Here is a 13,926-nt window from a genome sequence, read left to right as displayed (position 1 = left end):
GAATTTGTGAGCTTTGATGCGGTCATTTTTCTAAAACCACTGTTTTTAAATATGTTATAAAAATATACTAAAATACATTTTAAAATACTTTAATAAAATATATTTTTAATATACTACAGTATGCATTAAAAATATATATATTCGAAAATCTAATTTTAAGTACACTGTAGAAGACTGAACACAAGATGGCACTCTTATTCACAGTGTCTTCTGTCTGTATTACAGACATAATCAAATATAGTTACTCTCAGTTCAGTCTGTTTTGGTAATCTGTTTTAATAAGACTGTAAAAATGATATGAAATGATCTGTGGTAATTTATGACTGTTACTATTTTTTCTATTTGTCAGAGTTTGTTAGAGTGACTTCTTCAGATGAAGATGTAAGGCACAGTGCAGATTCAGCCCTCATGTTATTGACATAAGATTGACTTAATTGGAGTTCTAGAGATTCAGTTGATTTATGTGTAAATAGTAACCATAATAATCACAGTAACTCTTCAGTTTTCCTTCACATTTTTTTTCTTTGTTCTACGACCCAATAAAAACTCACCGGACAGATATTATTGAAGCTTTTAGACTTTTAGACAAAGTAGGTATAAATTTAGAAATGTGACAGTTATCAATTAACATTGTTTCTGTTTGTGACCCTACATAGAAAACGGATGGATAGATGGATAATTCTGTTTGGGGTTATCTGGACCCAGACAAAAAACATGTTATTCAAGTTGAAATTTCACTTAGAATCAGTTCCGAGCACGTTTTTGACATTTCAGATGTGTGACGGTGAACATTAGAACATAAAAAGTACAGGCTCATTCTCCTCTTCATTACATAAGTATACCTCTGATGTTTAAAAACTATAATCACACTGATCCTCATTCCATAATGAAAAAAGGAGGGAAACGCTCAGGCTTGCCTCCACAACGCAAAGTTTGAAGAGCTGCAAGTAAGACACTAAATCCCACATGGATGCGCAGATTACCACTCACAATGCAGCGCTGTGCGTCACATCAGCAAAACAACCGCATGTATGAGCCTGAAAGAGCAAACCACATTACCTGTGCTGTGTGATTTTCACATAGTCTGACGTGTTTGAATGTCTACAGCAACACGTCCCATGTGCCAGTCAGTTTGAGGCATGTAAACATGAGCAGCATGTATTATGCAGGTGATTTTGAGTGCTGTGATCACCTGTCATTGTATTTATGGTGATTTTTTTCAAGCCTGCTTTTGAAATGTTTGAAATGTGGGTGTGTCCTCTGTCTTACTGAAAGTATGTGTTTATGAGCAGGGCATTGATATGAAATGCTTTTGGGAAGTTGACACATCCTTGCTGATTCCTTATAATTATTCTTCATGGAAATGTATCCTCTATGAGAGAAAGGTTTGTGGCCAGTAACATACTTTATTTATTTATTTATTTATTAAATACTTCTATTCAGTAAGGGGCATTCAGTTGCATAAAAGTAACAAGAAGACATTTAAAATGTTACAAAATATGTACATTTCAAATAAATGCTGTTCTTTTGAAACTTTCTACTCATTAAAGAATCTCAAAAAAAAAAAAATGTAGCACGGTTCCCACAAAAAGCATTAAACAGTGCAACTATTTTCAATATTAATAATATTAAGAATTGTTTCTTAAGCAGCAAATCAGCATATTGGAATGATTTCTGAAGCATCATGTGACACTGAAAACTGGAGTAATGATGCTGAAAATTCAGCTTTGCATCACAGCAATAAATTATATTTTAAAATATATTGAAAGAGAAAACAGTTCTTTTACATTGTAATAATTTTTCACAATATTACAGTTTTTACTGTATTTTTAGTCAAATAAATGCAGCCTTGGTGAGGATAGGAGGCTTCTTTCAAAAACATTTAAAAATCTTACTGACCACAAACTTTTGAATCATATAGTATATAACATATCATGTGTCATATAGTACCGCTATATATTGATTATTTGTACTTCAAATATGAAAACATAATTTATCACACAACAGAACCATTTAAAATTAACTAGTGAAGGTAAATAATGTTTAAAATGGTGAAAATAGAGAAATCGTGACTAAGATATACACTTTTTGACTTCATATAAACTTTCATTTAAAATGTTGATGCTGATGTAAAAATGCATCAACTATCCATTTATTCAAGTGTGGATCTCGTACCTTTCATTATCTTATATTTTTATTAGTAATGTCACAGATGTCTAGTCAGAAACAGCATTTGTTTATGAATCTGAGAGACTGTATATTTGTGTCAGTATGTTTAAAGTCTAACCTAAAGCCTCATGTGAAAGTGTGACTAAGCTTGAATGTAGCAGTGACTACATGAGCTCTATGAGTCTATCGGAGAGTGACAGCATCTGGAGCGATAGTGTGGATGTGACTGAGACTGTCTGTTCAGTGTTCAGGGGTTTGCACGGCTTCAAGCGCCTGAGGCACAGACATAAATACAAGCGCCTCACAGACACACGGTTACCAACAAACAAACGTCTGCAGGAAACAGACAGATACAAACACAGCGGGACTCAGAAAATTCACACAAGTACCTGTTGAAAGGTGAACTTTTTAAAGACAAAAATTTGTCATCCACGAATCAACCAACACTCATTACGTTCATATACTGATAAAGCAACAGGCAAACCTGTTATTATCTGACGCTAATACAGAATTTTGGCATAATAAGATACAAGAGCAGTAAAGCAGTAAGTTAGTTTGTTACAGCTGTGTATTTTAGTGAGAAGGCATCTGTCAAGCAACTACATACAGTATGTAATTTAACATGTGATGCAGGTCTAGGCTAGATGCAGACTTGAGTCCAAGAGGAACGAATTCTTACAAATGTTAGTTGTGACTTTGCAGACTTGAACTGATGAGTCAAGATGAGTCACAGACCGAGCCTCAACCTAGCTGCTGTTTAATACAGAGGCAGTGTGCCCTGATTTATATGTAAAAATACAAGCAGCCCCCATCTATGGTGTCAACATATCATAAACTTCATTTGTCATCTTCTGGTCTTGCCGTACATGTAATATCACACCAAGTTTATCTTGTCTGTCTGTGAGACTGAAAAACTGTGGATTATCAAGCTGTCAGACATACTGTTATTCACACTTTCATAGTTAGAAATCTCATTTTAATTTTCAATAATAACAATCAAATATCATAGACATGGACTTATTACCTGAATAATTTAAAAAATACATATTTGAAAATAAATTCCAGTAATTAATTCTGTTTTGCTATTAGTGTGTTTTCCTCATCGGAGGTACTGCAAGTTACAAAAATTAGCATGCATATTAAATTATAAGACTATAAGACTTAAAATCCTAATTAATTTATGGCTCTGCTGAGACCCTGTAACTATAATAATAAGTTTTATCCAGTATTAACTGATTTGGCACTTATTGTCTTGTGAGCATGGCTGAAAATCAGCATGAGCTTTAGTAATAACATCTCTGGATTCTTGATTTCTGCGATATGAATTAATAAATCTGATGTACAAATGCATTAATTAATTGCTTGTTGAGGTATCGATAATTAAAAGCTTTCTCTAAAACATTTTTTCAATCAGCAGCAAGGTTTTCATGATGCATGATACATTTCAAGCAAACTGAAACCGTTTCAAACTGTGCATAATGTTTTCAGGTTGATGCAGTCATATTAAATTATATTAAATAATTATAATAAATATTTGCGACTTTAATAAAAGCACTTAATTTCGATGTTACCATATGAAGCCTGTTTTTACAAAATTAATAGAGAAGTTTGTCACTTTAGATTCTGTCTTTATTAGGATCATCAAAGCATTAGTTCAGGCATTTTAGTGTTACTAAAATTAAATCTTTTGAGCTAAAACTTTGATTTATGTGTCAATGACTTTGGAAAGGCTGTGCATTATAAAGTCAGCTGATTATATAACACTTTAATTCCTTCTGCAAAGGCACCAGTCAGCAAAAATCTAGCGTTCACATTAAATCCACATATTTTTCAAATTCTGATTCAGATGTGTTTAAACAAGCATGCATTACGGTATCAGATTCGTGTGACATCTCTTGTCAGGGTGGTTTGGAAATTCCTGTAGTTCCTTCCTAAAGCTGTTGTCATCGCTCCCAATATAGATCTGTAGTTTACCGTTTCCTGCAGGCACCACCGGCACAGAGAGGCATTTCCGACCATTTTTCACTCTTCAGTGCAGAATGGGGGAGATGATGTAAAGACAGAGCAGAGCAGGCCTGTATGGCTAGCTCATGACTGGTCAGTTAAGATAGGATAACTAGCACAAGGAGTTCATGTGAAGGTTGCTTTAACACAATGCTTCTGTCTCTCCTAGGGGGGTGTCTGTTTCATTCTCCTTAGAAGTACACTTATCTCTCATGAAGGATTAAACACTGTGTTTAGCTGTTTTGTATTTGAGAGAAATTATGATTCTCTTTTATTTAGTCATCACAGTAGGTCTAGGATTTATAAGTAAATAACTAGGCTACAGTTTAGGATACCTTTTATGTCTCATGCTCTGGCAGACTTCAGAGAAGTGAATGAGACATCCCTTACGAAAAAGTTAATTCAAGTGTGCTATTAGTATACTTCTTTTAAACTAAAATTGGAAAGTATACTTTTAGTCTACTTTTTATGTACTTCTCAGAAATGGGCTTTATGTACTTCTCAGAAATATACTTAAAATGACATTTAAGTATACTTGACTTATACTTAGAAAAAGTCTAAATACATTTTAGCTATAATTGTGCTCCTAGAATCTGTGTTTTCATTGTTATACTGTAAGGGGCACTAGTACACATCTTCTGTACAGAATTTCCAAAAAACACAAGTGAACATAAAACAGCATCAAAACTGTGTAACGTTATGGAATAAAATGTCGACCAATGAAGAGGTAATAATGACTGTCAAGCTTTGGGGTGTTGATCGACTTTATCTACGTTTTGATTATCATTCTGAATCCAATTCAGTCTTTTTTCAGCTTTTTGTTCAAAATGTTATTTATTTCTTATTTCTTATTCTTATTTATGAAACTTATCCACATTCAAGTGTTTAAAAAAAGAATGCATGAAGCTAGAATAAAATGTTTTTGTTTACAAGCAGATACACTGTTCTTTTGATGTTTTGTATGTTCAGATATTCATGTAACAAAATATATACAAATTAATACCTAAATAGGGACATAGTAGTATACTTCAAGTATGATGTAAAGTTCACTTAAAGAAAATTTACGAATATACTTGTAGTATAAAACTACAAAATTAGTAATTTACTGAGACTATACTGCAAAGTGTACTAAAAATGCTACAAGTATTTAATTAGTAAATTATCAGTATACCTATAAGTTCACTTTTAGTATAGTTGCAGTACAAACTAAACATTTTGATGTAAACTAGTTGTGTACTCAAAGTTTACTACTGTTATACTTAAAGTATACTTTTATATACTAGAAAGTGGGCCAATTTAGTCCCAAGGAGTATTGAAATAGTACACTTACAAGTATACTACTAGTACTCTGATATTTGTATACTTACTACATAAAGTATACTTTAAAATATACTTGAACTTTACTTAAGTATACTTACTAAAATAAACTTGAAGTATACTACTTTTTGGTAAGGGATTGATGACTGCAGAAAAGCGCAGCCAGTGTGTTTGAGGATCATATATGAACAATCCCCCTCACTCTCTTTTAATCCGTTTAGCAATTTAATCTAAGCTGATCAAGTATAAGAATGCCAGTTATTATTGGTTTACCCCCCTCGACTCAACGCCCACTGAGAAGACAACAATAAGCCGCGAAATGAAAGTCACAGCACATCTCAAACGGGGGAAAATAGTGTTAACTGTGTTTTATTTAGTTAATTTAGGCTACTTAGACAACTTTCGTTGTTTTGTATTTCTTTAGCATGCGACGTGGAAGGTACAAATACCTAACTTAATAATTAAAAAAAAAACTAAAACAATTCTAATGTTAATAAGTAACAATAAAATAATGATAATAATACAATTTAAAGTAATTATTGTATTATTATTATTCAGTTAAAATTATTCTATATATTGCTATGTCGTTGTATGTACAATATTTTACCATATTTTTGTGTGTAATAGTTTCCAGTTAATTTTAAGTGGTGTTTCACGTGCAGCGTCTGCAACATGAAATTGCCTTAGGAAAACAGATTGAGCAAACCTGTGATTCATGTGAATGAAAGGTGCTCCTGTTCCCACATCCTTCAGCGATCCGGTACAAAACGTCCCACGTAAGAAGCGACATCACATTACAGCGGCAAAAGTAGTCAGGGGTGATCCGAATGCTCAGGCTGTAGTTTTAAAGTTTTAATTGTCTGTGCCAAATGATGAACAGCAAACAGTGCATGCACTCCTGAAACACTGAGAGAGAGAGAGAGAGAGAGAGAGAGAGATACCCGTCAGATTGTCCTACCAGGGTTTACTGCGCATGCGCACATCAATATTGCGTCCTTTTTCTCACGCTGAACAACAATATTTAATGAATCTGCATTACTGTAAGGGTAGGTTTAGGGTTGGGGTAGGTGTAGACTTTAATAAAACACAATGTAAGAGGTAGAAAAAAATAGTTATTGTTGGTTTCCTGTAGCTGTATCCCTTCTAGCCACAACCGCGAATATAACACATAACTACTGTATTTGCATTACTGTAAGGGTAGGTTTAGGGAAGGGGTAGGTGTAGACGTTGATAAACCATAATTTTACAGGTAGCAATTTTCGTTGTCGAATTGTACTACCCACTGTTTTAATCTGACAGGGTAGCACAAATCGTGAGGGAGGGAGACAGACCGAGAGAGGTTCATTTGGAAGTGCACTATAAAAATGGGATACTTTCACTTTTGTTGGCATATCCTAATGAATTCAGGTTGATTTAGTTATTTGAAATCATATTTTTGACTTACAATAATTGCATTATGTATTTTTTTTTCAAATTGTTTGAAAAGACCGCACTGTTAATATATTTTAATGCTTGAAAACGACATTTGGTTTACTACTTCTGCACTTTATCCAGTTTAAAAGAGGATAGTAGCTGTAGAGTTCAGTGTTTGTCTGACTTCTAGCTCTCATAACGTTTGTTAGTTGATTTAACTGAGAGGTCTCGCGGGACAGGGTGGATTCTGTACTGCACGGGAGTCATTATAAAAACAAACCAAAAAAATAAAAATTTAATAATACATCTCGATGGAAAGAAATGCACTCGTGTTTATCACACCTGCTCCATTACGCAGTAGTGAGCGCATGCGTGTTAGCAGACTGACTTTTATTATTATTATTAGTAGTAGTAGTAGTAGTAGTAGTAGTAGTATTTGACTTACAATAATTGCATTATGTATTTTTTTTTCAAATTGTTTGAAAAGACCGCACTGTTAATATATTTTAATGCTTGAAAACGACATTTGGTTTACTACTTCTGCACTTTATCCAGTTTAAAAGAGGATAGTAGCTGTAGAGTTCAGTGTTTGTCTGACTTCTAGCTCTCATAACGTTTGTTAGTTGATTTAACTGAGAGGTCTCGCGGGACAGGGTGGATTCTGTACTGCACGGGAGTCATTATAAAAACAAACCAAAAAAATAAAAATTTAATAATACATCTCGATGGAAAGAAATGCACTCGTGTTTATCACACCTGCTCCAAGTGAGCGCAGTGAGCGCATGCGTGTTAGCAGACTGACTTTTATTATTATTATTATTAGTAGTAGTAGTAGTAGTAGTAGTAGTAGTATTAAACACTTTCTTAGGGAATACAAAAGTGAAAAAACATATGCCAAGGATAAGAGCCAGGGGTTCAAGGATGGCCAAACAATACATAGGCTAGGAATTAAAATTCAGAAGAGAGAGAGAAAATAATAATAAATAAATAAATAAATAAAATAAATAAACGGTGAGTCGCTGACGTCATCTCGCTCCTAGCGCAAATAATAACGCAGAAGATATGGAAGTCAATGCGCAATCAGAACCATAAGGGATTATTAAAATTTCACAGGTTCTTATTGTGTGAGTCTAGACATGCGGTTAGCTTTTCCATGGAAAAGAACGAAAAAAAAAAAACTTTGGGTGCACCGTGCACTATGTTTTTTTAGTCAAACTGAATGTACAGTGAATATCGTTATTCAGTGAATATCGAGTATCGTTATTATGTTCCATGACCCAGTGCTGCAGATGCAAATATCACGTGCAATGCAAGTTGTCTATTATGTAGAAGAAAATGTAGGAGATCTTCGTGGCCTATATTTCTCTCAGCGTCAGTTGTGATATTCACCAGAAGATGTCGCTGTGGGACTCGGTCAAATTCATACTCAGACCCAGAAATAAGATTAAAACATTCAAAGCAATTTCAAATTAGGCACAATATTTAAATTGTACCTCTTATTTAAATAATATAAATTCAAACTTCATTTGCAATCCAACTATAGTAAGGAAAATGGACGGGGGTGTGTAGACTTTGTGAAAAATATTAAATGTTTTAAAGATAGTAATTTATTTCCTACTACTGGAGGCTCTCGAACTGTTAAGTTCCTTCCTCTGAATGAGGATCAGTGCTGTGAGTGTGAACCTGGTTAACCTCAGGGCAGATGCAATGCTTCCAGGCTCATGTTGCAAAGACCTGCTAAATTTTTCATCTGCATGAGGCAACAGTAGATGGCTGTCTACTCAGTTACGGAGTAAGGAAAGAGGAGATGGTGTACAACCAATATGCCAAATAACAACAGCATATGGCCAATGATGAGTGCACAACTAAAACAAACACCAGCATACAAGCCAGAATCCATTACCACTTTCAAGATTTTCTTCAAAATTGAACATAGAGAATGGGCATTTAATAGCTGGATTTACATGATTCCCACAGTCATGGAAAACTTGGAAATATTTCAGGAAAAGCAGAGAAAATTTAATGGTTAGATACATTTTCTAGCAATGTTGTGCTCTAGAAGATGTAAAATCAAATCTAAAATATATAATTGGCTAAATATTGCTCTTGTATTGTGTAAAAGTTGCTCATAAGTCATTTTTTGAGTGTTGAGTGAATAGTTCTTTTCGAACTACAAAGACTTCTGAATCATTTATTAATTAATTGGTCTGTAATTATTTTCAAAAACTCCTTCAAAAATGATGTTAAGCATCATGGAAGAGTAAATGAAATTCAATGGTCAAAAATCAAGGAACCTATATCTAACACTGCATTCCTCACTGTTTTTGCTTTTCTTGACAAATGTGTAAGCCATAAAAACTCTGTGTACAAAGCTTTGCATTGACCTAATTGGAGTCTATGTTTGATATCTCCACGTTGAAGGTTACGTTTTATATTAGAGAATAATGATTCTACTTGACCTGGCCAAAAGTCATTACACAGCACTGCAATTATCTTTATGGCTGAGCTCGATTTCAAGATGTAACTTGTATACACAAAGAAATAACCGGTGACTGTACACATGATGACAACACTCGGTAAGTCATAAAAGGCCAATACTGTAATGGAAAAAACCACAGAATAATCCTAAGAACACAGTTCCTCATTCCACCCACCCACTCTAGTCATGGCACAGTTCTTACTCACCTCCTGTGGCAGGTAGTCCTGCCCAAAATGACAGGTTATGGATGCTCATATGCTGCTGTGTGAATGTGGGTCATATTCCAGACCTGTTTAAAGACTGTTATTCCAGAATAAGGATCTGTCCTGTGCACTCGACAACAGCACATTCTCTGTAGAGTGAGCGCTGGACATTGTACAACGCTAAACTTTGTCCACAGCTCTCAACTTACAGCCATTTAAATGTGAATGCTTCAATTTCATCCTGGTGTCTTTCATGCATCTCAGGTTCCAAGTAATTGCAGCTATACTGACGTATGCACACACGCTAAGTACAACTACTAACTCATCCTCAGCCATTGCTTAATTAACTTTACATATATTTCCATATGTTTTCTGTTTTCAAATTAGCCGCACACATTTTGTAGTTTCACAGGATTTGTTTTAAGTATGAATTGGTAAGAGGAGGATTCTGAATTGTTTAATTATAGAGTGACGGTTTAGTTGATCTTTTCTTAGTAAGATGCAGTATCCCTCATGATGTGAGGACTAAACCTCAGACACCCACACAGCTGTCTGCGTGCACATTCCTGTGGTCAGGCTACACACATATATGGAGTGTTCAGTGTCTTGTGTGTGTATTACAAAGCTCAGTGAATGTTTCATTGATTATGAGGATTTTTTTGTACACCTTTGACCTTTAATCAAAACATCTGATACCCTTTATTTACTGCCCTCAGAACTCAGACTTAGAATAATCAGATCAATTTTGTAAACAGAAAATTGAATTAATTACCGAGTGTCATGCTTTAAAGGGACAGTTCAAGGACCAAAACATGAAAGTCCCATAAACAGCCATGCATTTAAATTGTGAGACACAGGGCAGTGAAAAAGAGAATAAATCAATAAAAATAAAGGGCTACAGACAGATCCTTTCATCCACAAAATTAGATGCCCCTTAAAACAGACATAAACATGGAATTCAGAGAAAAAGTACAAATCGCAAAATATAAACTCACATTTTGAGAAATACGGTCAGAATTGCGAGATATGGACTTTAAATAGCAAGAAATTCTGAGAATGAAAGTCTGAATTGCAAGGTATGAACTTGTGAGATGTTAACTACAAAATTAAAGATATAAAATCAAAATGGCAAGAAATAATAATATATTCCATCTTATGGTAATGCAATGATGTTCAGCAAGCCTATATACCCAAAATACATCTCTATAACTTTTGGTATAGGTTTTAAGATTATATGTCTCAAAATATATGATTATAAAAAGTTTAGGAACCCCTAGTTAATAGATATTTTGTTCTCTAAACTTGTAGCAAGACATTTAAAGGCTTTTCTGAACTCCACAATGAATATGAATTGTTTGCTCTCAAGGTAATAAATACTAGAAGAGAGATAAATGATGTGAAAAGAACAATTTAACAAATTTCAGCATTACGCAAATGTTCAAGCTCTGAAAAAGCAACATCTCAGTACTCACAACAGTATATATTGAGGTGCACTGAAGTGAGCAGAGACACTTTCAATGTGCTGTCAGTAGGGTGCCATGGGGCTTTGAGCTTCTAACAAGTGTTTAAAAAGTGGTCAAACAAACTGCAGGACAAATAACACATCTGTCCCTCACAACCCATCAAAGATTAGACAATCCTCACAGAGAGTGAAAGCAGGACAGAATAAAGTGAAAAAAGAGTGGCATCAATTTGTGTTACTAGGTCTTTCTCCTTCAAAGAAAGAGTGTCCCATAAAGAATAAAACTTTGAATTTGGAAGGTGAAAAGAAAGTCCCTCTGTATTCAGTGGCAGTGACGAGATGGCTTTCATATGCAAATGCAGGAACTCATTCTGAGTGTTCACTGGCCAAACGCTGAATCTCTCGCTGACCATCTGAACTGACAAGTGTCTGGCTAATGGATTCTGAGGGGAGTCAATCTTGCCAACTAAAACACATTTAAGTTTCAATGATACCTTGAATGCAACATTTTTTTACACAGAAGTTAGAGGTTACAGAAGCAACAGGTAATCACGCTGAATATGCTCAGAAAAGTGCAGGCTTCACAAACATTTACAAAATGTTAGCAAGAAGCAACGGAACCACATTATCACGAGTGAAAAGTATTCATTAAGAGATTGGAGGATGATTTATGTACATAACATGCAAAAGGAGAAATAGGTGTCTTGGCAACAAATTAAGTGTCATGTCAGTCTTATGCACACCCCTTCAAGTAAAGTGTTACCGAATTAATTCTCATGACTCAAGCCATGATTAATGTATGCCCATGTTTTATTAATGTAATCCCCCATTTTAGTTAAACTGTGTGTGGTTAGTTAATTGTAGTTTAGTTACATATGTTGAACTAATTTGTTACCTTGTTTTAGTTTAGTTAAATCATGCCCACTATTTAGCTAAAATTGGCGGAAAAAATTAATAGGGCTTTTCATACTGTGCTTAACCCCGGGTTATCATTTTTTAACCCTGGATAAAGGTATGTTTCACACTAATTTATAAGCTTTTGCAGTATTAACCTTACATTTCTGTGCCAAACACAGTAGTACAGTGTGAAACGATGTAGTGTTAGAATGTTAAGTCTACATGCATCGTAGAAAGAGACATTTCAGCATTTGAGTGGAAAAATATTGAAATGGTGACGGAAAAAAATGTGAAGTGGAGAGAAGAATAGTGTGTTTCATTCTTACACTTAGAGTCTTACACTTAAAATCCATTTTGGAAACTTGATAGTCATATATAATATGAGAATGCACAACTCTAGAGCCTTTATGTAAGCATATTGTGAGATTAGCAATGCACCGTGTGAAACGTCAGCTTATGAATACCCAGGACTGATGGTTAACCTCGGGTAAAGTATAATGTGAGGCAAGATAACGTCTTGGTTACTGTTGTAACCTCTGTGCACTGATGGACGGAATGAGATATTGTTTCAAACAAACTCCTCCAAACACCTCTGATATAGGGGGCAAGATCAGACTCCAAGTGAGCCGGCCAGTGGCTTGCTCTGGAAGATGCACTGTTCCTCAGATATGATACGTTTAGACTGCCCATAACCAGTCTTACCACCAAATAAAGGCTTTCACAGGGCTGAGGACCCCAAAGTCTGGGGCATCTTCCTGCATGAGCTCATCCTCAAGGACACTTACTGTGCTGCCGACAGGCCGTGCAACCAGTCCACACTTTGACAGGTACCTAGAAGAACCCAAGCAGGGGCCAGCAACCACTGAAAGTCAGTGAATGGCCCACCATCACACCAACTCTCCAGTGGGAGTGCAATTTGTGGGACTAAAGTCACCCGCACCAACCAACCTGTGGAGCGTCACATACCATGCAGATTGTAGCCATGACACACAAAATGTGACCTGGACGGGCACCTCAAACTGAATTGGGTAGCCCAGCCTGATAACAGGGGCCCAGGGGCCACTCTGCTGGGGCCACACAATAGCACACAAGAAAGCGGGGCAAGCAAGTGGTGAAGGGTTTGCGTCCGTAGGTACTGCATCGCTGGTGCTCAACGCATGCCCATTATGTCCATGAGATCCACTGACATAGTTTACAGGTGTAATATGCAGCGGATGAGAAATTTGCTCTTTTTTCAGAAATCACTCCCTTCAGTGCCTGACATTGCCATCTCCTTCAAAATTAAACCAAAATTTTTAACAGAAATCGCTCCATCCTGGCCCTCCACAGGGCAAACGAACATGGTAAGTGCCATCTTTTGGGTCAGACTGCAGGCGTTGAGCAAATGACCATTCGCTGGACCATCAACCTCAGGGATATTTAGAATCCAGCAGCAGAGCCAGACTGACGATGACCTTATTGACCATGGAGCAGCCGAGGTCCAGCGAGGCAGGATGTGCTTTATGGCTTCTGTGTGTTTTTTCACTACTGTGAACTGCTGGGTAGAGGCCTCCACGGCTTCATCAGAGTCCTGTTGGGGATATGGGGGTGTCAAGAAATTATACCTTCTCAGCTTCCTTCCTCTCTGCAAGCTCCTGCACCAACATTGTGGCTATTGCCAGACCAAGAGTTTGTGCCGTGTCGTGCCGTGCCGTGGTCACCCAGAGAGAGAGGCTGATCCTTCAACACTGTGGCCTAGTGTACCTGCAGTATGGCCAAGGAATGAAGGCCAGAAGCAGCCTGCCCAGATATAACGTAAGCTCACACCGCTATTGATGATGCAAAATATTCAGATCTTGTCAGAAAACGATAAACGAGGGCAGCGGTGGAGGGGGGGGAGCCTTATGGACCCCCTCGTGAAGCTGGAAGTAGGGTGACACCTGCAAGGTGGGTGGGTAGGAAGCTGGGGAGCCCTAGATCGTAACCACATTTTTTTTATTATT

The sequence above is a fragment of the Sinocyclocheilus rhinocerous genome, unplaced genomic scaffold (assembly GCF_001515625.1).
Source record: "Sinocyclocheilus rhinocerous isolate Xijiao unplaced genomic scaffold, SAMN03320098_v1.1 scaffold1415, whole genome shotgun sequence".
Lineage (NCBI taxonomy): Eukaryota > Metazoa > Chordata > Actinopteri > Cypriniformes > Cyprinidae > Sinocyclocheilus > Sinocyclocheilus rhinocerous.
Note: the sequence above shows the minus strand (reverse complement) of the source record.